General features: G+C 43.5%; 1 protein-coding gene across 1 annotated transcript in view; it reads right to left on the bottom strand.

Moving 5' to 3' along the window:
- PPM1B (protein phosphatase, Mg2+/Mn2+ dependent 1B) overlaps nt 1–19,221 on the bottom strand; it is a 243,948-nt gene extending 224,727 nt beyond the window's left edge. The window contains exon 1 of the mRNA XM_063918361.1: nt 19,061–19,221. The gene's annotated coding sequence lies outside the window, so the exon portion shown is untranslated. The remainder of the gene's footprint in view (nt 1–19,060) is intronic.
- Nucleotides 19,222–26,142: the final 6,921 nt, after the last annotated feature.

Below are 26,142 nucleotides of genomic sequence, written 5' to 3'. Positions count from 1 at the left end.
CGTTTGGGATTCTGCCTGTCCTCCAGTTCTAAGAGTCTGTGTCAGCAGCATTGGGAGTTCCTGTCCGTTTGCCAGTATTCGTACTGGTTCCGTGAGTAGCGGCTCTGCCGCGTCCGTCGGCCTAGGCCGCTGTATTCCATTATTATTTCTGTCACTGGTGTTTTGCAGAGGGTTCTGCTTATGCTGTCACCGCCGGTACACAAAAGTATTGTGTGGGCGTGTGGTCAGCATTTCTTTTGTTGTTCTTTTCCTTTGGCGGCAAGCTGCACATACATTTAGTTTTAGGCTAGTTAGTAGCCCCTGGCTCTGGTTGTTTCAGTAAGAGGGCCCCTTGTTATCACCCTGTCTCGGTACACTCTTTGTCTCTCATTAAGACCTGAGGGGGCATCGAAGTTGGGCAGACGTAATCCGCCCTTCAAACGCGGCTGCCATGGGCTCAAGCAACCATAGTCTCGCAAGAGTGTACTGACAGCACGGGCGAGACAACGGAGATAGGGCGCCAGGGGCTATTCCCTTTCCATTCCCCTTTCCCAGCATTACGTTCCAGTGCTCCGGTCCTTGCAATAAGATCTCCTCAGACCAGAGTGCTGGAATCATAACAAAAGGGCTTTGTACACGTACGTCATGCGTGCGCATTGCGGGTCATACGCATGTGCATAAATGCCATTTTTTCACCTGATCGCTGCAATGCGAAAATCTGCAGCGAGCGATCAACTTGGAATGACCCCCTGTATTTGCTATTTAGCATATCTATTTACACATTTGCACCAAAGTTTGCAAATGTTTGGACCAAAAGTGAAATGTACATGTATAGAAAAGTAAAACATAACACTAAAAATACTGTTTAGAATCAGTTGAAACACCACATTACTGTCATTTTGAACACTTCTATTTTCCTGCTTTTTTAAAATTTTATATAAAATAACGCATAACAGTGAGGGGATATCTGTGCTAAATGCATTCCAAGTGTTACTCAGTGTTAATAATTCCATTTTTGGACCTGGTTGAGAGAAGGTCTATTTATTAAACAAAAAAGCTATAAATGCAATACTGTCTCTGGTCCACAGGAAATACAGCTATTTATTAAATGTGTAATGCTATCCATTTAATGTTTTGGCAAGCTAAGGGAAAATGTGTCTATTTGTTACAAGTGAATGGGTTTTAATAAAAAATTGAGTAATGGATAGCGTCCCTTTTTTACTAACAGCTGTGATGTGTACTCAGGGCCGGTTCTTGCCCTTGTGGCGCCCCGGGCAAAGTATAGGGGCGTGGCTTCAAATGGGGGCGTGGTTACGCCCCCATTTGTGCCCCCTGTAACGCCTCTGAAATAAAAATAAAAAAAAGTAGACTTACTATCCCCGTTCCTGATCCAGACCGCTGCAGACCTCCTCTCTTCTCCTCGATCTATGGGAGAGACGTTATTACGTCTCTCCCATAGAACAGTATAGACACTAGAGGTCAATTATGACCCCTAGTGTCTGTGCCACTATGCTGTGTGGTGCGCGATGACGTCATCGCGCACCGCACAACAAAGGTCCTCCACGAAGGGAAACTAGACGCTACGCGTCTGGTTCCCTTTAAAGCGGGGGCCACAGTGGCGGATCTTGCCATGGTGCGGCGCCCTCCGGATGGCGCCGGCGCCCTCCGGAAGGCGATGCCCTGGGCAAAAGTCCTGCTTGCCCGTGGCAAGATCTGCTACTGTGTGTACTGCACCACCATACTTTAGTTATCTAGCTAACAGCTGAACTTTTTTTAAACTTGCATGTGTAAGAACTTTTTACAGTTTTATCCACAGAACCTGGGGTTATAACAGAGGCTGAGCTAGCCTTGAAAAGACTAAGTAAAAGGTAGATAATTATTTGGAGAGCATCTACATGACCCACCAATGTAAAATGGGGAAATATGCATTTTGCAGAATTTATTGTCTGAATGGGAAATCCAGTTCTCAGCAAGGTCCACAAAGGGGGTAATTCAGAGTTTATCGCAGCAGCAAATTTGTTAGCAGTTGGGCAAAACCATGTGCACTGCAGGGGGAGCAGATATAACATTTGCAGAGAGAGATAGATTTGGGTGGGTTATATTTATATTGTTTCTGTGCAGGGTAAATACTGGCTGCTTTATTTTTACACTGCAGTTCAGATTTCAGATTGAACACATACAGATCTTACTCTCTCTGCACATCAGGCCGGTTCTAGACCTTGTGGCGCCCATGGCGAAAGTTTCCTTTGGCGCGCCCCCCACACAAACACACACCTCCCCGACAGGTAAAACGGGGTTAGTGCGCAAAAAATAGGTGCGTGGCTTCATAGGGAAGGGGCGTGGCCACAATTATGCCCCCTGTAGCCTTGCCCCCAGTAGATTTGCCCCCTGTAGCTGTGCCCTCAGTAGTTTTGCCCCCTGCTGCTGTGCCCCCTGTTGCTGTGCTCTCAGTAGTTGTTCCCCTGTAGTTGTGCCCCCTGTTGCTGTGCCCTCAGTTGTGCCCCCTGTACTTTTGCCCCCTGTTGCTGTGCCCCTGTAGTTTTGCCCACTGTTGCTGTGCCCTCAGTAGTTGTGCCCCTGTAGTTTTGCCCCCTATTGCTGTGCCCTCAGTAGTTGTGCCCCCTGTTGCTGTGCCCTCACTAGTTTTGCCCCCTGTTGCTGTGCCCTCAGTAGTTGTGCCCCCTGTTTCTGTGCCCTCAGTAGTTGTGCCCCCCTGTTGCTGTGCCCTCAGTAGTTGTGCCTCATTGCTGTGCCTCCCTGTTGCTGTGCCTGGTGGTCTTCAGTATGCCGAATGTCGGGATCCCGGCGCACAGTATACCGGCGCCGGAATCCCGACAACCGGCATACCAACATATATTCTCCCTCGTGGGGGTCCACGACCCCCCTGGAGGGAGAATAAAATAGCGTGGCACGCGTAGCGCGCCACCGTGCCTGCAGCGAGCCCGCAAGGTGCTCCTTTGCGCTCGCCACGGTTTCGGTATGCCGGCGGTCGGGCTCCCGGCGCTGGTATGCTGGTCGCCGGGAGCCCGGCCGCCAGCATACCATACTACACCCGCTGTGCCCCTGTAGTTTTGCCCCCTTTTGCTGTGCCCTCAGTAGATGTGCCCCCTGTTGCTACGCCCTCAGTAGATGTGCCCCCTGTTGCTGTGGCCCGGGTAGCTGCGCTTACAAAAAAAAATACTCACCAGCCCCGCTCCTGCTTCCAGACTGCTGCTGCTGTCCTCCGTCTCCGGCCGCCGCTCCTCGGATCTATGGAAGAGACGTCATGACGTCTCTCCGATAGTGCTGCACACAGGCACTAGAGGTCAGTTATAACCTCTAGCCTCTGATGCCGCTCCCACAATGCCGTGCAGTGCGCAGTGACGTAAGGCGCACCGCACGGCACCAGTGAAAAGGGACAGGCGGTAGCGGCGCCCCCAGGACTGCGACGCCCCGGGTAAAAATCCCGTTTGCCCACAGCAAGAGCCGCTACTGCTACACATGTTATATCTGCCCCCCCCTGCAGTGCACATGGTTTTGCCCAACTGCTAACAAATTTGCTGCTGCGATCAACTCTGAATTACCCCCATAGATCTGCTAAAACACTGCTATGATGGTGCCAAAGCCATTACATTTGCTAATTTTCCCTTATACCCAATAGATGTTGGATAATGTTAATATCTGCAGTGTGCACCTCTGAACATGGTGTCACAAATAAATTCCCACACTGGAATGATAATATTATTCAGGATCAGGAAGGCCAAACTCCCCAGGATGACAGTCAATTATGGTGAATATCTTGCTGATCAGGTTCAAAGTTTTGCTGATATATTATATCTACTAATAACGTTGTGGAGTGTCCTGCTAAATTGGGTATGCCACAAAGTACTGTATGTGCCATGTTACCCCATAAATATTACTAGGAAAGCGCATTACACAATTCATACATTAAACCTGTTATCCCTTATCCAGCTTTATTTACATTGATCTAGCCCTGTACAAAAACAGCTTCAGTCATCATATGGAACACATATTGGGGTATATTTACTAAAATTCGTATTTTTCAGAATGAGATTAAAGTTCAAATACGAATGACATCGAATGTGTAATTTTGCAACTTTTTGAATTTATTACGACTCATTTACTAAGCTGTCGTATTTACATTTTCGAGTTTTCAAATGTCGATGTCATTCGTATTTTTTGGCAGTGTTTTACGGGAGTGAATAGTAAAACACTGCCGACATTAAAACAATGAAACTCGGCCGGATTTGTGAGATCCGTGCAGGGTTTCATTGTGCATCTTCAAAAAAAAAAAAAAATAGTTTAAAGTCTGAAAAAAATAAATGCGTGGGGTCCCCCCTCCTAAGCAAAACCAGCCTCGGGCTCTTTGAGCCGGTCCTGGTTGAAAAAATATGTGGAAAAAATTGACTGGGGTTCCCCCATATTTAATCAACCAGCACCGGGCTCTGTGCCTGGTCCTGGTGCAAAAAATATGGGGGACAAAAAGCGTAGGGGTCCCCCGTATTTTTTACACCAGCACCGGGCTCCACTAGTCAGAGAGATAATGCCACAGCCGGGGGACACTTTTATATAGGTCCCTGCGGCCCTGGCATTAAATCACTAACTAGTCACCCCTGGCCGGGGTACCCTGGAGGAGTGGGGACCCCTTAAAGCAAGGGGTCCCCCCCTCCAGCCACCCAAGGGCTAGGGGTGAAGCCCGAGGCTGTCCCCCCCATCCATGGGCTGCGGATGGGGGGCTGATAGCCAAGTGTAAAATAAAAGAATATTGTTTTTTGCACAAGAACTACAAGTCCCTGCAAGCCTCCCCCGCAAGCTGGTACTTGGAGAACCACAAGTACCAGCATGCGGGGGTATAAACGGGCCCGCTGGTACCTATAGTTCTTCTGCATAAAAAATACCCAAATAAAAACAGGACACACACAGCTTGAAAGTACAACTTTATTACATACATTCCGACACACACATACTTACCTATGTTCAGATGCCGACTCGGCCCACGTCTCGATGTCGATTCCAGGGAACCTGAAAATAAAATTATACTCACCTAAATCCAGTGTGTCGTGTCCTTTTTTTATAATCCACGTACTTGGCAAAAAAACAAACCGCATACCCGATCCACACACTGAAAGGGGTCCCATGTTTACACATGGGACCCCTTTCCCCGTCTGCCCATTTGACCGATGGTGTATTCATTCGTATTTTTTTTCTTTGACTTCAAAATAAATACGAATGCCCTCATCACTGCCGAGATTTGTGTTTAGTAAATTCCCGAGATGACACTTTGAAGAAAAAACACCATCTCGGTCAAAATCGGGAGCTTAGTAAATATACCCCCTTGACTTTCGGAATTAGAAATTCCTTTGTGTTTTTTGTTTAAACAAGCAAATTACACAGAAACAGGTGTGTGATGTCACAAGAGAAGCTTCTCTGATCTGCGCAATTGTAAATAATTCTAGAATGTAGAGACTCCTGCAACAGGAATATCATTTTGGGCCTGTGGAGTTCTGTTTAAGAAAAGCTTTAAAGAAAAACATATTTTTCTATGTATGGGTCAATAAATTACAAATTATAATGCTGGCATGCAGATTACTCTTTGAAAAAGCACCTAAGGGTACGAAACGCCTTAAAGGAAATAGCACCTTCTCATTCTGGAAAGGACGTCTCTTGTATTGGGAGACAGCACCGAGACTTTTTTAGAGATGTGCACCGGAAATTTTTCGGGTTTTGTGTTTTGGTTTTGGGTTCGGTTCCGTGGCCGTGTTTTGGGTTCGAACGCGTTTTGGCAAAACCTCACCAAATTTTTTTTGTCGGATTCGGGTGTGTTTTGGATTCGGGTGTTTTTTTCAAAAAACCCTAAAAAACAGCTTAAATCATAGAATTTGGGGGTCATTTTGATCCCAAAGTATTATTAACCTCAATAACCATAATTTCCACTCATTTTCAGTCTATTCTGAACACCTCACACCTCACAATATTATTTTTAGTCCTAAAATTTGCACCGAGGTCGCTGGATGGCTAAGCTAAGCGACCCAAGTGGCCGACACAAACACCTGGCCCATCTAGGAGTGGCACTGCAGTGTTACGCAGGATGGCCCTTCCAAAAAATACTCCCCAAACAGCACATGACGCAAAGAAGAAAAAAAAGAGGCGCAATGAGGTAGCTGTGTGAGTAAGCTAAGCGACCCTAGTGGCCGACACAAACACCTGGCCCATCTAGGAGGGGCACTGCAGTGTCACACAGGATGGCCCTTCCAAAAAACACTCCCCAAACAGCACATGACGCAAAGAAAAATTAAAGAAAAAAGAGGTGCAAGATGGAATTGTCCTTGGGCCCTCCCACCCATCCTTATGTTGTATAAACAGGACATGCACACTTTAACCAACCCATCATTTCAGTGACAGGGTCTGCCACACGACTGTGACTGAAATGACGGGTTGGTTTGGACCCCCACCAAAAAAGAAGAAATTAATCTCTACTTGCACAAACTGGCTCTACAGAGGCAAGATGTCCACCTCATCATCATCCTCCGATTCATCACCGTGTACATCCCCCTCCTCACAGATTATCAATTCGTCCCCACTGGAATCCACCATCTCAGCTCCCTGTGTACTTTGTGGAGGCAATTGCTGCTGGTCAATGTCTCCACGGAGGAATTGATTATAATTCATTTTAATGAACATCATCTTCTCCACATTTTCTGGAAGTAACCTTGTACGCCGATTGCTGACAAGGTGAGCGGCGGCACTAAACACTCTTTCGGAGTACACACTTGTGGGAGGGCAACTTAGGTAGAATAAAGCCTCAAAATTGCCTCTTTTTCCTGCCAGTATACGTACGGACTGTCTGACGTGCCTACTTGGATGTGGTCACTCATATAATCCTCCACCATTCTTTCAATGGAGAGAGAATCATATGCAGTGCCAGTAGACGACATGTCCGTAATCGTTGGCAGGTCCTTCAGTCCGGAGCAGATGTCAGCATCAGCAGTCGCTCCAGACTGCCCTGCATCACCGCCAGCGGGTGGGCTCGGAATTCTGAGCCTTTTCCTCGCACCCCCAATTGCGGGAGAATGTGAAGGAGGAGCTGTTGACCGATCAAGTTCCACTTGACTTGATAATTTTCCCACCAGCAGGTCTTTGAACCCCTGCAGACTTGTGTCTGCCGGAAAGAGATCCAACGTAGGTTTTAAATCTAGGATCGAGCACGGTGGCCAAAATGTAGTGCTCTGATTTCAACAGATTGACCACCCGTGAATCCTGGTTAAGCGAATGAAGGGCTCCATCCACAAGTCCCACATGTCTAGCGGAATCGCTATGTCTTAGCTCCTCCTTCAATGTCTCCAGCTTCTTCTGCAAAAGCCTGATGAGGGGAATGACCTGACTCAGGCTGGCAGTGTCTGAACTGACTTCACGTGTGGCAAGTTCAAAAGGTTGCAGAACCTTGCACAACGTTGAAATCATTCTCCACTGCACTTGAGACAGGTGCATTCCACCTCCTTTGCCTATATCGTGGCCAGATGTATAGGCTTGAATGGCCTTTTGCTGCTCCTCCATCCTCTGAAGCATATAGAGGGTTGAATTCCACCTCGTTACCACTTCTTGCTTCAGATGATGGCAGGGCAGGTTCAGGCGTTTTTGGTGTTGCTCCAGTCTTCTGTACGTGGTGCCTGTACGCCGAAAGTGTCCCGCAATTCTTCTGGCCACCGACAGCATCTCTTGCACGCCCCTCTCGTTTTTTAAATAATTCTGCACCACCAAATTCAAGGTATGTGCAAAACATGGGACGTGCTGGAATTTGCCCAGATATAATGCACGCACAATATTGCTGGCGTTGTCCGATGCCACAAATCCACAGGAGAGTCCAATTGGGGTAAGCCATTCTGCGATGATCTTCCTCAGTTGCCGTAAGAGGTTTTCAGCTGTGTGCATATTCTGGAAAGCGGTGATACAAAGCGTAGCCTGCCTAGGAAAGAGTTGGCGTTTGCTAGATGCTGCTACTGGTGCCGCCGCTGCTGTTCTTGCGGCGGGAGTCAATACATCTACCCAGTGGGCTGTCACAGTCATATAGTCCTGAGTCTGCCCTGCTCCACTTGTCCACATGTCCGTGGTTAAGTGGACATTGGGTACAACTGCATTTTTTAGGACACTGGTGAGTATTTTTCTGAGGTCTGTGTACATTTTCGGTATCGCCTGCCTAGAGAAATGGAACCTAGATGGTATTTGGTACCTGGGACACAGTACCTCAATCAAGTCTATAGTTGGCTCTGAAGTAATGATGGATACCGGAACCACGTTTCTCACCGCCCAGGATGCCAAGGCCTCAGTTATCCGCTTTGCAGCAGGATGACTGCTGTGATATTTCATCTTCCTCGCAAAGGACTGTTGGACAGTCAATTGCTTGGTGGAAGTAGTAAAAGTGGTCTTACGACTTCCCCTCTGGGATGACCATCGACTCCCAGCAGCAACAACAGCAGCGCCAGCAGCAGTAGGCGTTACACGCAAGGATGCATCGGAGGAATCCCAGGCAGGAGAGGACTCGTCAGAATTGCCAGTGACATGGCCTGCAGGACTATTGACATTCCTGGGGAAGGAGGAAATTGACACTGAGGGAGTTGGTGGGGTGGTTTGCGTGAGCTTGGTTACAAGAGGAAGGGATTTACTGGTCAGTGGACTGCTTCCGCTGTCGCCCAAAGTTTTTGAACTTGTCACTGACTTATGATGAATGCGCTGCAGGTGACGTATAAGGGAGGATGTTCCGAGGTGGTTAACGTCCTTACCCCTACTTATTACAGCTTGACAAAGGCAACACATGGCTTGACACCTGTTGTCTGCATTTCTGTTGAAATACTTCCACACCGAAGAGCTGATTTTTTGGTTATTTTCACCAGGCATGTCAATGGCCATATTCCTCCCACGGACAACAGGTGTCTCCCCGGGTGCCTGACTTAAACAAACCACCTCACCATCAGAATCCTCCTTGTCAATTTCCTCCCCAGCGCCAGCAACACCCATATCCTCCTCATCCTGGTGTACTTCAACACTGACATCTTCAATCTGACTATCAGGAACTGGACTGCGGGTGCTCCTTCCAGCACTTGCAGGGGGCGTGCAAATGGTGGAAAGCGCATGCTCTTCACGTCCAGTGTTGGGAAGGTCAGGCATCGCAACCGACACAATTGGACTCTCCATGTGGATTTGTGATTTCGAAGAACGCACAGTTCTTTGCTGTGCTTTTGCCAGCTTAAGTCTTTTCATTTTTCTAGCGAGAGGCTGAGTGCTTCCATCCTCATGTGAAGCTGAACCACTAGCCATGAACATAGGCCAGGGCCTCAGCCGTTCCTTGCCACTCCGTGTGGTAAATGGCATATTGGCAAGTTTACGCTTCTCCGACGACGATTTTAATTTAGATTTTTGAGTCCTTTTTTTACTGATCTTTTGTGTTTTGGATTTTACATGCTCTGTACTATGACATTGGGCATCGGCCTTGGCAGACGACGTTGATGGAATTTCATCGTCTCGGCCATGACTAGTGGCAGCAGCTTCAGCACGAGGTGGAAGTGGATCTTGATCTTTCCCTATTTTTGGAACCTCAACATTTTTGTTCTCCATATTTTAATAGGCACAACTAAAAGGCACCTCAGGTAAACAATGAAGATGGATGGATACTAGTATACTTATGGATGACGAGTGACTGACGACACAGAGGTAGCTACAGCCGCGGACTACCGTACTGCGTCTGCTAGTATAGAGATGATAATTAATTATATTAAAAAAAAATATATATAACTACTGTAGGTATATATAATATAATGACGGACCTGGTGGACACTGTCAGCAGACTGCTAAACTACTAGTATGAAGAAGATAGAAAAAAAAACCCCACCACAGGTAGGTAGGTATACAATTATGGACGAGTGACGACACAGAGGTAGGTACAGCCGTGGCCTACCGTACTGCGTCTGCTAGCATAGATAATATACTAAATATATTACTACTGTAGGTATATAATATAATGGTGGACACTGTCAGCAGACTCCTAAACTACTAGTATGAAGAAGATAGAAAAAAAAACCCCACCACAGGTAGGTATACAATTATGGACGAGCACTGACGACACAGAGATAGCCACAGCCGTGGACTACCGTACTGCGTCTGCTAGTATAGATAATATACTAAATATATTACTACTGTAGGATTAAAATGACGGACCTGGTGGACACTGTCAGCAGACTCCTAAACTACTAGTATGAAGAAGATAGAAAAAAAAACCCCACCACAGGTAGGTAGGTATACAATTATGGACGAGCACTGACGACACAGAGATAGCCACAGCCGTGGACTACCGTACTGCGTCTGCTAATATAGAGATGATAAAGATGATAGAGATGGAAAAAAAAATATATAACACTACTGTAGGTAAATATTTATATAATATAATGAATGACGGACCTGCTGGACACTGTCAGGAGAATGCGTTTATACTATAGAATAAAAAAAAAAAAACACCACAGGAGTGTTTAACTTTTTCAGGCAGACAATATACTGGTGGTCACTGGCAGCAAAAGTGTGCACTGTACTCCTGCTATAACTGCACCCCAGTCTCCCCCACAATTCAGCTGTGTGAGCAGTGAGCACTCAGCACAGTCAGATATACATAGACGATATATCATGCAGCACACTGAGGCTGAGCACAGATACGGTATGTGACTGTGTATCGTTTTTTTTCAGGCAGAGAACGGATTATAAATAAAACTGGTGGTCACTATCAGCAAAACTCTGCACTGTACTGAGTACTCCTAATGCTCCCCAAAATTAGTAAATCAAGTGTCTCTCTAATCTATTCTAAACGGAGAGGACGCCAGCCACGTCCTCTCCCTATCAATCTCAATGCACGTGTGAAAATGGCGGCGACGCGCGGCTCCTTATATAGAATCCGAGTCTCGCGAGAATCCGACAGCGGGATGATGACGTTCGGGTGTGCTCGGGTTAACCGAGCAAGGCGGGAGGATCCGAGTCTGCTCGGACCCGTGCAAAAAAGGCTGAAGTTCGGGCGGGTTCGGATTCCGAGGAACCGAACCCGCTCATCTCTACTTTTAATACACAACCTCATACTGCGGGCCACAGATGATCCCAGTGTGCAGACATCGGTGATTCTCACCTGAAACCACCCTTGGAGCCTCAGCAATTAGAGATGGGTCATACCAGTGAGGAGGGTGACGTCATACAGTCCCGGCTCACAGTTTACACAGCAGTGGTCATGGCTCCGGCAGCGTACACCAGCGGCCGAGGAAGTGAGGGACAGGTGAGAGAGTGAGATCCCCCTCAGTGCGGCCAGCATCAGTGCCGGGAGCCAATAAACATTGGATCGGTAAGCTCCTTATTTCAGAACACGTTTTATACTGAGTTGGCTGACTATGGACACAGCATCAATTATCTGCATGCCACCAGTATAATAAGTATAAGGAATCTAAGAAAGATCTAATACAACATAACCTTCTGGAATAAATATATGTGGACAGTTTTTTTATTTTTTTGTGTATATATACAGTATATATACACAATTTTTGCTTTTAAAAATAATTTTATATTTTTATATGGTATTACATTGGATGCTACGTGTTACATGAGGTAGAAATAACTAACTTGTTACATTTTGGCAAATTTATAAAATAAATGACCTAAATATTTACGGGTGTGGTATTGAAAGTTGACAGTAACTAGGTCGACCACTATTGGTCGACAGTAACTAGGTCGACAGGGTGTCTAGGTCGACATGTTCTAGGTCGACAGGTCAAAAGGTCGACATGAGTTTTTAATGTTATTTTGGTGTCGGTTTCTTCGTAGAGTGACCGGGAACCCCAATTAGTGCACCGCGTCCCCTCGCATGGCTCGCTTTGCTCGCCATGCTTCGGGCATGGTGCCTTCGCTCCGCTACCACTTCGCTCGGCACAGATTGCCGTTCCAATCGTAGTCCACGTGGATCGTTAAGTATGAAAAGGTTAAAAAAAAAAAAAAAATTGTGAAAAACTCATGTCGACCTTTTGACCTGTCGACCTAGAACATGTCGACCTAAAGACCCTGTTGACCTAGACACCCTGTCGACCTAGTTACTGTCGACCAATAGTGGTCAACCTAGACATTGTTGACCTAGTTACTGTCGACTTAGAGACCGGATCCCATATTTACAAGTGTCTGGTTTGTGAATGCACCTTGGCAATTAGGATAATTAGTGCAAATAGTCTCAGTTTTTCTTTTATTGTTTTGAACTAATGGTAAATTGATAGCTCACTGCTCTCAAGTATCCATTTATTTTGTTGTGTCCACACAGACACAATTTGACATATTGCTGCTAGACATATACTATTATGAAAAAATACAGTATATATTTTGATATGAGCGCCTGAATACAATTTTTTTTTCAATAAATTACATATTGGTTCTATAATAAATGTAAATGCAAAAACTCATCAGTGGGACCAGTGCAAACATCCATTTTAGTGAGTCCCAAGGTCCGTTGTAATAAATGGGTTTAAAAAAAAAAAAGCATGGGAAAGGCCATCAAATGTAAATATTATCAATATTTTTTTTATTTTTTTTTTGTAATGGAACAATTTCTTACAGATCTCTGTTAGAATGCATTTATTTTGGAGGTTAATTGGGTTTACCTTTAGGACCTAGACTTGCAGTTCAGTTTACTTATTACCATTACATTGCATGTTACTTTTTTTTTCCTGATTTAAGATCACCTTGATCTTGCAACTGGCAAGACTTTTTCTCTTTAAAAAACATTGGGATCAATCCAATTAGGTGCAAATCTGTGAATGCGAGTTTGTTTAATGGAACTTGCAGCTTCGCACATGTGCGCACACCTGAGAATTATCTGACCCAATTATAAATGCCTATTTGCAAACTGTCTACAAAATGTGATCTAAGAGCAGTGAATAAAACATGGGGAGACCTTCATAGACCCCCAAAAAGTGATAACTTAGTATACAAAAATTATACAGAAAGCGGTTAGTGGGCATAATGAAAGTACTGGATGCTTTCAATGGTGTCAAATGGCTGTTTTGTGCATTTTTTTAAAAGTAAAAGATCATACTAAGTAAAAATTTAATTTACTTACAAAGGAATTCCATTGAAGATGCAAAAAAGGTGTAAAACATAGATTTTTGGGTAATTTCAGATGACTACATTTGGTAAAAAAAAAAAAAAAAGATAAAAAGGAATTAGCTTTCATTAAAATAAATACTTTCATTAAATTTAGGGTGCATAATAAAATTAAAAAGTTGATTTTGGATTAGTTAGAGGCCATTTATTTTTCATTCCATCCATGAGCGTACCAGGTGAGGCAGCCATGTTGGGCGCACTACAAAGGTTACACTGCGGGAGATAATCCATACAAGGACCCAAGTCACATATAGGAAAACTGTAGTACATTCTGCCCATGCAGGGCCGTTTCTAGACAATTTGGCTCCCAGTGCGAGATTTCAAAATGCGCCCCCCCCCCCCCATTGCTATAAAAAAAATTGCGTCCCCCCCCCATATAGCCAGAAAAAAAGCATGCGCGCGCGCGCGCTCCCGACAAGGCTGTGTGGCCTGATTAAAATGGGCGTGGTCTCATTTCAGTGGGTGTGGCCTCGTCTGATATCACACCCACCACAGGGGGAAAAAATAAAAATAAATAAAAAAGTCCCCTTTTTACACATTACACCAGGCAAGTGTCCCCATATTACACAGCGCGGCAGGCAGGTGTCCCCATTTACAAAGTGCGGCAGGCAGGTGTCCCCATTTTACAAAGTGCAGCAGGCAGGTGTCCCCAATTAACAAAGTGCGGCAGGCAGGTGTCCCCATTTTACACAGTACGGTAAGCAGATATCCCCATTTTACACAGTACGCAGGCAGGTGTCCCCATTTTACACAGTGCGGAAGGTATCCCCATTTTATACAGTGCGGCAGGTATCCCCATTTTACACAGTGCGGCAGGTGCCCCCATTTTACACAGTGCGGCAGGTATCCCAATTTTATACAGTGCGGCAGGTGCCCCCATTTTACACAGTGCGGCAGGTGTCAAGTGGGGAGAGAGAGAGAGAGAGAGAGAGAGAATACTTACAACTTGCCGCTCTTCGGGTCCCGCGCGCCGGCCGCCTCCTCCGTCGATGGTTATCTTCTCCAGTCCTCTCCTCCCTCTCTCTTCCCCCCGAGCGCTCCTGCTCGGGGGGCGGGGCTTCGCGGAATGACGCGTTTGCGTCGTGACGTCACGACGCAAACGCGTCATTCCGCGAAGCCCCGCCCCCCGAGCAGGAGCGCTCGGGGGGAAGAGAGAGGGAGGAGAGGAGTAGTCACAAAGTGCCACGGCGGGCGCCCCGTGCGGTTGCACGGCTCGCCCGCCGCTAGAAACGGCACTGTGCCCATGGAGGAACCATCCAAGGCGCTGCTGCTGGCAGGGTGTACAGATAGTAGAGGTATGGCATACAGTGGGGTCACAGGAAGAAAATATAAGAGAAAAGCAAAACAGTGGCATAAAAGGCAGTGGTGAGGTCAATATAAAAGTAATGGAAACTTCCAAATGCCTAATTAGTTATTAGGGCAGGTTGGGAAGGAGTTCTGAAGCAAGGCCTGACATTTTTACCTTACAATAAAGATTTCCCCTACATTTTCACACCCTCAGCGGGGTGCACACAGAAAAACACAAATTTCCTCTGATTGATTCAATGCAAGTTTGTAATTGGATTGCAAAATTAATTTGCTGTGCAAAGTTGCCGAGAAAACAGCAACTCGCATCTTGCTCAGAGCAACCTGAATGGATTGACCCTCTTTAGTCATCTGTCTTCAAAGAGCACAAGAGTGCTGAAATATGAGATATATTACAGCTTCATGTATCCTGACAACATTACCAGTAAGTCTGATGTCGGGTCCCCTGCCATCCCTCTATCATCCATTCAAATGGTCCTGAGTATTAGAATTCAGAAACAGAGATGCTGGAACTGAATGTGAATCATTTCTCTGTTTCAACAAATCAATGCAAAAATGTGAAGATTCTGTGAAATTTCTAAAATTTTGATTGACTTCAAACATTGAGAAAGTCTAGCAGGGATGTCCATGAGCAAGCCAATTCATGTAGCACGTGATCAGCCTTCAGCAAATCTTTGAATCAGCTCACAGACTACAGTACAAAATGTAATTTTACTCTTTTTTTTGGGGGGGGGGGGCACATATAGATGACAAAGTTAAAGTTGCATTGTTTGCAGTTTGCATTAAAATAATATTAAAATACTTTTTTATTACTTAAAATTATTATCCAGCTTTTAAAATGAATATATATGTAAATGGTGGCCTCAAAATGTTATTTCCAAAACTTTAAAAAATAATCCTGAATGAGAACAGCAAACCATGAATACAAATACTAAATGTTACAAATACAAATCTGGGTCTACAGCATGTCTATCCTGAAATTTCCTGTCCCACAAATGGTATATGACTTCTGTATTTATGTGATGTTATAAAAACACCATATTAAAATATTTTCACAAGAACTTAATTTAGAGGGTGAGTTGCAGGAGAGACAACAGGGTGGTGGTAGGTGAGGGAAAAATAGCACAGTATGAGTTGCAGGATAGAGTTCAGAATTGCAGCATGTGTGGTGAGGAAGTAGTAAAAATTATATTATGTGGGTGAGGAAGGGGCACAAACAGGGGAGAGCGGGTACATATTACCCAGGCTCAGGCCTATTGGTAGGGCCCAGTGTGGGTCAAACCTTTGAGAGAGACAAAGCAGAGAATTTGCCAATCGTAACCAATCACCTTCTGTCATTTAACAGACTGTTCTAGATACATGATAGCTGAAGTTGGCTGATTGATATGGGCATCTTCTACATTTTTACTCTCTTGCAGGTTTGATTCATCTCCCTTTGACTCTTCCATCATAATTTTTTACTCCAACTGGCAACTCCCTCACATGCACAAAGGGAAGGCACAGACAGCTGATCTTCTGATGTGTCTGGGGTGCCTAAGCCCAGGTACCCCTTCTACCACTGGTGTATCTATAATGAGTGCAGGGTGTGTGGTGCACACAGACCCCTGGGTCTAGGGGGCCCAGAACCTGCATCCTTGTTTAAATACTTTCCCCTCCGAAGTCCCGCATTGGAACTGCAACACCAGAAGAAATCACAGGGAAAATGGTGCTTTGGTGCATGCACAGTAGAGAAGTCTCCAAGAACAAGGCACACATATTCTCAGAGACTTGCACATGTGTAGCAGACTCTGGCACAATGCCAGAGTTAACAGTTTCAAAGAGAGTAGAGGCTCAAACTGCTGCTAAAAAAATTTTTATATCTATATTTCTAAGTTGCCATAAACTCACATTTTTGGACATTTTTGAGATTCTGTTTAGATTTCTATGCTGTTTACTGCTATCAGGCATGTTGACAAAAAGGTGACTAAAATGGCTTCCTACAGTGTTCTACAATTGTATTATTTACAGCAGAGGTTCTCAAACTCGGTCCTCGGGAGCCCACACAGTGCATGTTTTGCAGGTAACCCAGCAGGTGCACAGGTGTATTAATTACTCATTGACACATTTTAAAAGGTCCACAGGTGGAGCTAATTATTTCACTTGCGATTTCTGTGAGGAGACCTGCAAAACATGCACTGTGTGGGCCCCCGAGGACCGAGTTTGAGAACCTCTGATTTACAGGAATGCCACATAATTACAACTTTATCAGAAATTCCCATTTGGCTTAACCCCTAGGGATATATTTACTAAGCAGAGGATAGCAAATGACAACGCTTCTTGCCATGTTCAAGCAGGAAATTTAAAATGGCAATACAATAGTAAAAGTAAATTTGCCTCCTAGCATTTCTACATAAGTGTTTGTGAATGGTTTTATGGCTTAAATTTTTTACTGAGTTTTTCCCACGTGAATTTTCGTGACTTAATTTCAAATAGAAAAATAACGTGAAGTAAAAAGTAATGGACTATTTTACTATAAAGTCTGCAGTTTTCATTAAAATGTAAACATTTTTGGTTCCTGACAATTCAATTTAATATTAAACATGCATTTCTTTGAAACATGATATTTTCAATGTTGATGTCTCATTTTTGAACAAATATTTTAGGCAGAAAAACTAATGTCAATCACACCAATTCGCAAGGTATTATGCATAAATGTAAACATTCAAATTAAATAAAGTAAGACTAGTACAGTAGGCATATAAAGTATGTCCCCTCCTTCATACATTTTGAATTCATTATTTTACTCATGTTGGAAATCCTCAAATTGACCATTCCAACTAAAAAATGACCGCATTGGCATTGGGGAATTGCCTGGCCGATGTACGGCCCATATTAGGGACAAAACAAAGCTACATCTGTAGCCACTATCAAGAGCAATGGAAATAACCAGCTCTTCCTCAGTGCTGCCTGGTGGCTGTAAATGCATGGTGAATATACAGAAAGCAAGCAAGAACAACACGTACACTTATATAATAAACTTTGCAGCAAGGCATGTACAGGCCAATAAAGTAAAGTTTATAATGGCAAAGCCTGTCCAGTAACAGGTTTTTCAAGTACTGTATTGTTCTTATTGTACATTAGATGAGCCCTTTGAAAGATTCTTCTCAGATCTGTACCATCTTGCTTAAGCAACCCAATCAGGCTTTGAAAACATTCACACATCTATCAAACTAAACACTACAAAATAAATAATAATATAAACTCTCCAAGACATACAGTGATAATTGCTGGAAACTAAACACACAGGGTGGGATGTACTATACATCACCTCCACTTTTCGGGAACATACCAGCATTAATAATGACTATATGTACCTAGAAATGCGATTAAAATCCCAAAGGATCTCCCGATAAGAGCTGTCCTTTGCGATAGAAAGACTTCTAGGTTTAGGACCCAGGAGCTCTTTTGGGCATGCGCAGAGTGACGCATGCCACCGCGGAGGGTGCTGGGAGGGATCTGATTGGATCCCTCTCAGGGAGAATGTGAATAGAAGTCCATAGGCATCTATTGGGTAATGCCATCTAAAGATAGCATTACCCATTAGGCCGTTAAACTCTGAAATGGGATTTTCAGCATTTTGGCCGCATTTTCAGCTTTAGTAAATTCCACCCACAAACTTGAAACTAATTAAAGTTATTAGAAACTCAAATCCCTGACAAGAACAAAATAACAAAAACCCCAAAAATAATGTGGCCTGATTCAGAGTTACATGCAAGTCGCTCACAGATATAGTTGCATTGTGCTCTTGGAAAGAAATGCGGATCTTTGTCTGTATTCAGAGTTGTGGCTGTGGCAGCATGGACCCTATCCATATGCTTGTGACAGTACTGTAGGTGTCTCACTATCAGCGCACATTTGCACCAGCCTTATACCTGGTGCAAGAGATCTGTCTGAACTCTGAAAGACATCTCTGCGTATGTGTAAAGTCTGCCAGCACACCCACAACATGCCCTTAGAACACTTGGCTTATGGGCAAACGCAAAGTTGCTGCAAGAAACACCCAAGGTGGAGAGGTGACTGATTTGTATATGACTGTGTGTCACCTGTAGGTGTTCAAATGTAATTTTTTTTTAACCCTCACACACATGCATGGTGCAAAAAATAAAAAATAAAAGTTTGCAAAAGTCATCCAGAAAATTGGCATGCGTGCATCTGTAAATAAGGCCCATGGCTTTTATTATATCAGCAAACAAAACCCTTCTATCTCAGTGGATGTATATAGTAATAAAAAATGTGTCCAATTATAAAAATAACAATCAAATATGTTCATGTTATACTAAACACAAGTAAGAAATCAAATTGACTATGTGACAAAAAACAAAAGCACTTTTTGTACTGTTCAGTCACTGCACTTTTCCAAGAAATGTGTTAAGCAGCTTGCCCATTAATAAAAAAAAAATATATATATATATCAACAGTCAATTTCTTTCTGGTTTCTTGGATTTGTGCTAAAACGCTGCTAGTTATTCTGAAAGTTTTCCCGCAAAGAGTTATTTATTCACATCTACATTTCTGTAAATGACTAATCACTCAACACACTATACACACATACTGTATATATTTTACTTACAGTCCCTTCACAGTAGAAATAGAGTAGTCTTCTAAATCTATAGAGTATCAATATCCTTTAAAAAAAGTAAAAATATAAAAATGAAGTTCTTGTGATTTGCGTGTTGTTTCAGCAGCTGGTGGCAATGAGGGACCCAGAAAACAAAGCTGGAGTACAGAGTGGAGAGACATCAACATGTGAACAGTGCTGTGAGAAGTGTGTGGACAGCTCTTGCCATTGAAATATGACTGCATGGAATGTGTACAGAGAATTTGATCACTAAAATTAGTCTAGAAGCAAGTGTAGAGAAATATGTCCTGAGAATAATAGAGTGAAATCTTTAGAAAATAAATATGTTGGCATTAATACTATACAAATAAATATTAGAATTTATGGGCCTAATTCAGATCTGATCGCAGCAGCAAATTTGTTAGCTAATGGGCATAACCATGTGCACTGCAGGGGGGAGGGGGGGCAGATATAACATGTGCAGAGATAGATAGATTTGGGTGGGGTGTGTTCAAACTGAAATCTAAATTGCAGTGTAAAAATAAAGCAGTCAGAATTTACCCTGCACAGAAATTAAATAACCCACCCAAATCTAACTCTCTCTGCCCATGTTATATCTGTCCCCCCTTCAGTGCACATGGTTTTACCCAACTGCTAACAAATTTGCTGCTGCGATAAACTCTGAATTAGGCCCCATGTGCACTGCACAGGGGGCAGATATAACATGTGCAGAGAGAGTTAGATTTGGGTGGGGTGTGTTCAAACTGAAATCTAAATTGCAGTGAAAAAATAAAGCTGCCAGTATTTACCCCGCACAGAAACAAAATAACCCACCCAAATCTAACTCTCTCTGCAAATGTTATATCTGCCCCCCCCTGCAGTGCACATGGGGGGTAATTCTGAGTTGATCGCAGCAGGAAATTTTTTAGCAGTTGGGCAAAACCATGTGCACTGCAGGGGAGGCAGATATAACATGTGTAGAGAGAGATAGATTTGGGTGTGGTGAGTTAAATCTGCAATCTAATAAAGCAGCCAGTATTTACCCTGCACAGAAGCAAAATAACCCACCCAAATCTAACTCTCTCTGCAAATGTTATATCTGCCCCCCCTGCAGTGCACATGGTTTTGCCCAACTGCTAAAATTTTTCCTGCTGCGATCAACTTGGAATTACCCCCATGTTTTGCCTATTAGCTAATAAATTTGCTGCTGCGATCAGGTCCGAATTAGGCCCTATATGTGGACAACATCCTGAAGGAAAATTAGGATGTAGTGTTTTTAATTACTAACTCTTCTCTTCTACTTACTGACGCTTTGCTATCTGTCTTAAGTCACAGTGATACATCTAGATAAGCTCTACAATGCAGTCATTGATGGAACTCACTACTAGTGAGTCCAGGTGCAAAAATATGCTTCTCCCCATCTGCTCCACCCCAACCCAAACACTCTGCACAACACAAAACCAATATTTTTTTGTAAAAAGCCACATGGTATTGCCCCCAGTTCCTACAGTTCCTTACAGCACTGCCCCAGTTCTTAAAATGATCTACAGTATTCAGGGACCTCTCCCAGTGTTTCTCCAAAACCCCTGCCCGTCACTCATCTTCACTAAACTTATTTCTGCTCATCTGATGTCTTCCCCTTCAGCTGGCAGCTACTGTACATAGGTCTGGCAGCTCCTCTATGTAGAAATGTAAAATCTATACACTTTAATCAGATTCCTTGTCAAAATATGGTCAAGTAATTTGACCACTCAAGTTCATAATTATTAATATTAATAATTAGTGCCCCCAATTCCATAAGTATCCCATAGTAGTGCTGCCATTTCTTAAAATGCCCTACAGGTGTGCCAAAGTACCTAAAATGTCCGATAGCAGTGCCCTGGTACCAAAAATTCTACACATTAGTGCCCCCAGTACCTAAAAGGCCCCCACCGGATGAATGCCCCATTTCTTTAAATATTGGTGGTAATAATAATAATAATAATAATAGCAATATTAAACAGCTCATATAAGATTAATAAAAACAAAGGAAAACTTAATCGTAACAAAGGAAAACTTAATTGGGCAAATAAAAAGTCCCCCCAAAAAACTATGGATTGTTTCACATAATTTTTCTGTATTCCAGACATCTAGGATCAAAAAATACTTTGTGGTCCAAGCCAAACAAATAAATATATTGGCCACATTCCACTTAAATAAGTCACCTGCTGCTTCCTACAGTCATACAGCCTTAAAGCTGTAGTATCACTTGTAAATCCATGTGAGATTAGTGTGTTTGTTGCAATTTCTCTTATCATGAACTCATGGCCAAACTTTTAAATACACCCAAATAGATAAATGAAAGTGGAAATTATACTTTTGAACCAAATTCTTTTAGTAAATTGTATGGTAACAACTTCAAGACTCACCTGCTAGGCTCCTTCATTCCTTCAAACGAGTTGCCACATAGACAGTGGGCCCAGGGGTATTACTCTCGATCCAACATAATCTTCAAGTTTGCATATTTGATAGTTTAAGGCTGGAGAATCGACACTGCTGAAATGAAAAAACTTCAGGCATCAACCCCACGATCCCTAGTGTAATAGATAAAAAAAAGCATTTTCTTTGTGGCACTGCCGGAGAGCAGGCAAGCTCTGTCTGAGGTTACGGAGTGCAAATTCAGCAAATAGATGTGAGGATTAACAGAATTCCTGGTGGTCAGAGGTGAGGCATCTCAAGGACTGTTCTAGAGTTTGGGACAAGAAACAAGGAGTACACTAAAGACGTACTAGTCACAATGAGAAACATTAGAGAGGTTCTAATACACAAATGTTTGCTATTGTGAGTTGCTTCTTATTATATAAAGTCAGGCACAGCAGTGTGTGGACTAAATCCCCCTTTATTTTTTCAGTTCAACCATTTAGTTTGCCCTATAAATAAAGTATATCCTAGGACAAAAGGCAATGCGAAATGTATATATTAATTAGGAGCCTTTCTGAGTTACTGTTCAACCTATATGAGGAACCTGCTGAGATTACTTGGAGAAGTGATCCACTATGACCAAAATGGTAGTTTTGCTTGCATTACCTTGCTCAATGATGCTACAAGCCATTATAAAGTTATTTCAATTTTTGTTCAAATTGAGCTGCCAGAAAGTACTATGAATGAAGTCTGGCCTGGATGGCCAAGCGATCTTGAATCATGAGTGTTTTTGAATGTAGCTTTGGTGGAAAAATTATTTTCCCTTCATCGTTTGTAAAATTAGGTTGCGTGCCCCTGCATGTTAGCCACACACTGCCTCCATAAATGGCCACCACCACCATCACCACCCTGCGATAGCTTGCCCAGGCCACTCACCTACCTTACGTTATCCACTAAATACTTCATTTATTTGCAAATCATTAGCTATACACTTCATTCCTTGCCGCATGAAGCCTATAATACCATGACACCTGTGGCACCTGATGACAAGCAATGTGTATGCCCGCAGGTGATTTGACATGCATTCAAATTTCAAAAACAAATTATTACAAGAAGAGAAGTGGACAAAGAGAAATAAGGGGAGACAGAGAAAAAAGAGTAGGTAGAGCAGAAAAAGGTGGGAGAAAGATAAACAGGAAAAAACAAAAGAGTGGGAGAGAGATAAGAGAAGTTGAGAGAGCAAGAGAGACAGGGAGAAGAGAGAGAGAGAGAGACAGAGAGACAGGGGAAAGTAGGTGGGCAGAGAGATGGGAGGAAGAGGGGGAGACAGAGAGAGAGGGAGGGAGAGAGAGAGAGAGAGAGAGAGAGAGAGAGAAATAAGGAGGTAAATAAGGGTAGAGACAGAATAAAGGAACACAGGTATAGGGGGAGGAACGGGGAGACACCACAGCTGAATCATAGAGAGTATAAGGTATCACAGTACTCAACATTCATAGAAACAGAAAGAATGAAAACACATTGATTTTATAATTAGTAGGGACATACATTCCAGAGAAAAATTATTATAAGAAGTGGCTAGGAATGGGAAAAGAAAAACTAAAAGTCTGATTAGTCCGCTTACAGGAAGTGAGGTTAAAACCTCTACTTGGGCTTTTCAGATGGTACCTATATTGGTAAAAACAGGATATGGGTCTTGGAATAAAATACATAATGGGTGTAGAGAGGGTGTACATATTTAAGCCACATTGATAAGTGCTTCAGATAACCAACACTTGTGTATATTAAAGCTATGAGCTTATTAAGAGATTGTGATCCGTTAGGAATAATGTGTAGATTTGAGAAGCATGCACCTGCATACAAACTATGCGAGTAAAGCTAAACTGTTCACACTTGTTTAAAGTTATTTGTCCATTGTCATTTAGAAATTTATTTTGTGAATACCATAGTAATATTCAGGGAAGAGTGGAATAATTAGGCCTCAGTGGCTGCTCTCCAGCAAAGGTGAATAAGAGCATTGGCTTATCACAGACATTTAAATATCTGTTTTGTAGAGAAGTTGAAACCAAGGGCTTTCTGGACCTCCTCTAGAAAGATCTCAACTGATTTATGGATAACATACTTCTGTCTAAAATACAGGTCTGCAAGGAGGGAATGTTGCTTCTTACAAACTTGGACGTCAAGGCAGTAATTTATATTGTATTTCCACAGCAGATGCAGTAGTGGAACAGGCATGTGCCACATTAATAATTGAGGACCACTGATCTCTCCCTTTGTTTCTGAAATAAATTGGGAATTGAGGGATTTGATTCAGATTTGTATAGAAACCCAGTGGTTTCCATAGAAATCCGATGATGGTGGAACAGGAACCATTCTGCCAATGTGCAGAACGGGACCTGCATGAGCTACAAAACTATTTTGTAGGTGTGCAGTGTCAAGGGTCTGCATTGTCAGACGCAAACTTCCTGGACCAGCAGAGGGGTTCTGATGGCCGGTCTATGTAAGTTTCAGCTCACATGTGATCTCCAAGCAAAAAACATTAGGGGCCCACATCATTTGAAAAAGGGGACTACATTCTTTCAAATGAGGGTCCCCGGAGCCAGGATGTGTGGGGAAAAATTGTATATTTTTTTAATGGATGATGCAGAATACACTGCCCTTCCAATTAAGGGCAGTGTAGTGTCTGGAAGGCTGTTTAAGTTATCACCCTCCACCCCACCCTATCTCACACCACTCCAGAATTACTGAAGTAATGCCCTATCTCTTCCCAAATCTCAGCGACATGAACTATTTAGGCAGATACTGTTAGCAAAGTTTTTACCCTCATCTGAACCTCTGCAGTCCTTAGTATGAGCCCCATTAGTAGTGAAGGAAAAGACGGAAAGAATGGTTGTAGCTCACCTGAATGAGCAATTGGCCCTCGTAGTGAAGATTCAGATTAATTAAAAAAAACATTTGTTACACACTAGCACCAACCGTGAGGTGAGTGACAGCATCGGATATGTCTCCTGGTCACCAGCATGTAAATGGGGCCATGAAAGTTGTGCTTTTGGTTCCTTAGACACAAGTCGCAAGTGCATTTGCTGCCAACCCAGTAACTACATTTTACATGATCAAACATCAAAAGTACTGTTATTATATCCACGGCAAGCCCATGTTACAATATCATGTAGGCACTTGTTTGTATAGCACTTTTTATAGCGGAAGAAAAATAGGCATTTTAATGAATGATACAGAGTACACAGCCTCTAATTAAGGGCATATTTACTGCAATGGCAGTGCAATCTCTAGTTTAGGATAAGGATCTACTATCAGTGTCTGAGAAATTGGTTCGGTTAACATAAATCAGCACATTAGGAACTGGTTTACAATCTTATGGTGTGTACACACGGGAAGATATTGTCTTACGATTTTGACTATATAGTCAAAATCGTAAGAAAAGTTAGTGCAGATCGCAAGGTGAAAGTCACCTTGTGATCCCGATTCGATGCCGATGCGCGGTCCCGTGTGGTCGGCATCGCAAGCATAGATAGACTGTGCAGGCAAGTCAATTTTGACTATCCCTATAGAAGAGATAGTCAAAATTGACAGCCAAAATCGTACATTGGGGGTCATTCCGAGTTGATCGCTCGCTAGCAGTTTTTAGCCGCCGTGCAAATGCATTGTCGCCGCCCACTGGAGAGTGTATTTTTGCTTTGCAGAAGTGCGAACGCTTGTGCAGCAGAGCGCCTGCAAAATCTTTTTGTGCAAAACAAGACCAGCCCTGTAGTTACTTTTCGTGTGCGTTGATTCTAACGACGAAGGGACGGCTTTTGACGTCACACACCCACCCAGCGTTCGCCCAGCCATGCCTGCATTTTTCTAAGCACTCCCTGAAAACGATCAGTTGCCACCCAGAAACACCCACTTCATGTCAATCTTCCTGCGTTCGGCCGTGCGACTGGAATTTTATTATTATTATTATCCTTTATTTATATGGCACCACAAGGGTTCCTCAGCGCCCAATTACAGAGTACATATGCACATAATCAAAACAGGAAAACAGTGACTTACAGTTGAAGACAATATAGGACAAGTACAGGGTCACTACACCAGTAAACGACATAGAGATAATTTCCAAGGTGGCCAAAAAAAACTGTGGGATTTGGGCAGTTGAGGATTATTAAAGTAAGAAAAGGATAAGCACATGAGGGAAGAGGGCCCTACTCGTGAGAGCTTACATTCTAAGGGGAGTGGTAGACAGGCAGGGGTGACAGAGATGGGGTACATAGAGAGCGTGGAATAGAGAGTCAGGATGAGATTTGGCTGGGTTTGGTAAAGAAGTGAGTCTTAAGAGCCCGTTTGAAGTTTTGTAGAGAGGTGGAGAGTCTGAGGGGGGGAGGTAAAGAATTCCAGAGAAAGGGAGCAGCACGTGAAAAATCTTGGAGATAGGAGTGGGAGGAAGTAATCAGAAGACAGGAGAGTCGGCGTGCATTAGCAGAGCGAAGAGGACGGGTGGGAGAGTAAAGGGAGATAAGGTCAGAGATGTAAATGGGAGAGGAGTGGGTGACTGCTTTGTAAGTGAGTGTGAGAAGTTTGAATTGGATTCTGAAAGGGAAGGGAAGCCAGTGAAGGGCATGTAGGAGAGGAGGTGGACGCAGTGCGTTTGGTGAGGAAGATGAGTCGGGCTGCAGCATTGAGGATAGATTGGAGTGGAG

Source organism: Pseudophryne corroboree, chromosome 4 (assembly GCF_028390025.1).
Source record: "Pseudophryne corroboree isolate aPseCor3 chromosome 4, aPseCor3.hap2, whole genome shotgun sequence".
Classification (NCBI taxonomy): domain Eukaryota; kingdom Metazoa; phylum Chordata; class Amphibia; order Anura; family Myobatrachidae; genus Pseudophryne; species Pseudophryne corroboree.
Note: the sequence above shows the minus strand (reverse complement) of the source record. Positions and strands in the feature narration are given on the sequence as shown.